Source organism: Peromyscus californicus, unplaced genomic scaffold (assembly GCF_007827085.1).
Source record: "Peromyscus californicus insignis strain IS unplaced genomic scaffold, ASM782708v3 Scaffold_4__1_contigs__length_199733344, whole genome shotgun sequence".
In the NCBI taxonomy this organism is placed as follows: Eukaryota; Metazoa; Chordata; class Mammalia; order Rodentia; family Cricetidae; genus Peromyscus; species Peromyscus californicus.
Genome location: NW_026294562.1, coordinates 183166373 through 183168804, shown reverse-complemented (window position 1 = coordinate 183168804; position 2432 = coordinate 183166373). Strand labels below are relative to the sequence as shown.

At 40.9% G+C, this 2432-nt stretch overlaps 1 pseudogene; it reads left to right on the top strand.

Moving 5' to 3' along the window:
- The first annotated feature begins 1065 nt into the window (after nt 1-1065).
- On the top strand, nt 1066-1977 carry LOC128125794 (vomeronasal type-1 receptor 4-like; annotated as a pseudogene).
- The last annotated feature ends 455 nt before the right edge of the window (nt 1978-2432 follow it).

Below are 2432 nucleotides of genomic sequence, written 5' to 3'. Positions count from 1 at the left end.
TTTGGTGATCTGTATAAAATTTTCTCAAAAGCTGATTGGTTCTTTATTTGCTAATTACTTTACTTACATGATTTTATGAATTATAAATTTATATTCTTATTCTTTTAAAGATATAGTAATTTTACTTTATGCATCTAGTGTTTTAACTGCCTGTATGTCTGGCACCACATGTGTACAGCGCCACAAAAGCCATGAGAGGGCATTCAACTTGGGGAACTGAAGTTACTGATGGATGTCAACCACCATGTGGGTGCCGGATTTGAACACGAGTCTTCTGAAACCCATCTCTCCAACCTCCAATCTGTAATTACTAACACATTTCATCCCCAGGAACCAAAGCTTTTCATTTATTCATCAAATTCTGTATTGGAACTATTTTTATAAGGAAGCAGAAGCTGGAGATGTGGAGATGCTGGTAAGTCAGTTCCACCTTCCCTCAGCCACACTCAAAATACGTTGATACATCATCACAGTTAAACCATTTGCACAGACAGATTCTTTTGAAACTCATGTACTTGAAACATGTCTTTGAAAGCTCTTGTTTAGTCTGCAACTTACTTCATACAATGTTTTCCAGAGCAACAGTCAGTCTCCATCCATCAGCTAAAAATCAGCCATCCTATCTATAGATGTCAGATTAAATGTAATTTTAGATAAGTGCCAAGGTGTGAAGCAGACATTTCCTTGGGATGAAGAAATCATTGTGCTAGGAGGGAAGTTGCTGCATTGAAAGGATGGAAAACTGTGTTCTTATGTTCACTATTCACATGTTCATAAGCCATACTGTGTTATCATGGGTGTCATGATGACCAAGAAAGATACAGCTGTATCACTAATAACTTTCCATCAAGAGGTGAGGGAAAGTACATCAAGTACAAAATAATAGACTGAGTTGTCTATGCAGTGTTCTCCAGGACAAGCTCCTGAACTGTGATACCATAGTGTCTTCCTTCATAGAAGAATTAAACATTCAAATCATTCTTTATGCTCAGACCATTGAGAAGTGTTTTGAAGGCAGCAGTGTTCCTCCTGGTCATCATTCCAGTCTGCACAGATGTCCTCTCCATGTCCTTTCAGAGTAAAGCTCTAAAAACCACTGAGGAATTGACTCTCCAGATGTTTGTGCTTTTCCAGGTTGGGATTGGGACTGTGGCCAACATTCTTCTGTTTGTCCACAATTTCTCACCTGTCTGTACTGGCTCTTGACTGAGGCCCACACAGGTCATTGTCACCAGCTTGGCTGTGACCAATGCCTTCCTTCTCCTCGTCACTGCATTTCCAAGCAACATGATGGTTTTTGTTCCCCGGAGTCTTCCAAGTAACCTGTGATGCAAAATTGTGTTCTTCATTCACCTGGTGGCTCGAAGCATGAACATGTGCTCCACCTGTGCCCTGAGCATCCATCAGTTTGTCAGTCTTGTTCCTGGTCACTGGGGTAGGCTTATGCTCCGAGGAAGAACCCCTGATGTCCTGAGTTATTCTTGTTACAGTTGTTGGTTTTTCAATATCTTAAATAACATTCCAATCAAAGTCAGTGGTCCACAGAACACAGGCAATGACACTAACAATCAAAGTATGTTTCTCTGTTCCACATCTGGATTCACTGTAGGCATTGTCTTCTTGCATTTGGCCCATGATGCCACCTTCATCAGCATCATGGTCTAGACCAGTATCTCCATGGTTCTTCTCCTCCATAGACATCACCAGAGAACACAGCACATCCCCACTTCCAATCAGAATCACATAGGCCATGCTGAGACCAGAGCAGCCCAATCCGTCCTGATAGTGGTGGTCACATTTGTTGCCCTGTACCTCCTAAATTTTATTTGTATCATCTTTCACACTATTTTAACAGACTGGGGTCTCTTGTTGAGGCACGTAGGTTAAGCTTTGACTGCAGGCTTCCCCACTATTTCTCCCATCCTGTTGATCTTTAGGGATCCTAAGGATCCTTGCTCTGTGCTCTTCAACTGCTGAAAACCACAGTCAAAAGGCCAAACACAGAAAACAGCTTTACCAACAGTCATAAACACTCTATAGTAAATAATGGTTTGAAAAGTCTGTCTTTACAAAAGGGATATTGTGACTCACTACAGGCGTCCCAGCACTGGGAAAGTTAATCCAGGAGAAATGCAGTGTAATTAATGGTATATCCCAGAGCTATGGAGTGAGATACTGGACAACCTCTGATCCAGAGCCGCAGTTCCACATATCTAGCTTGTCATGTGAGGAGTTTATACAAATGTTATCTCAGGTAAACAAAGCTAATAACCTTATGTATTGGCATATTGTTGTCAATGGACAGCTGTAAATTTTAAAGTTGAAAACAGAGATTTGTGCTTATCCTGGACACATATAAGGTACCTGAACAATAAATATGTGTCCTCCTAGTCTTTTGAGTCTTTGTTTCCCATCTATTTATCTGAAATGCC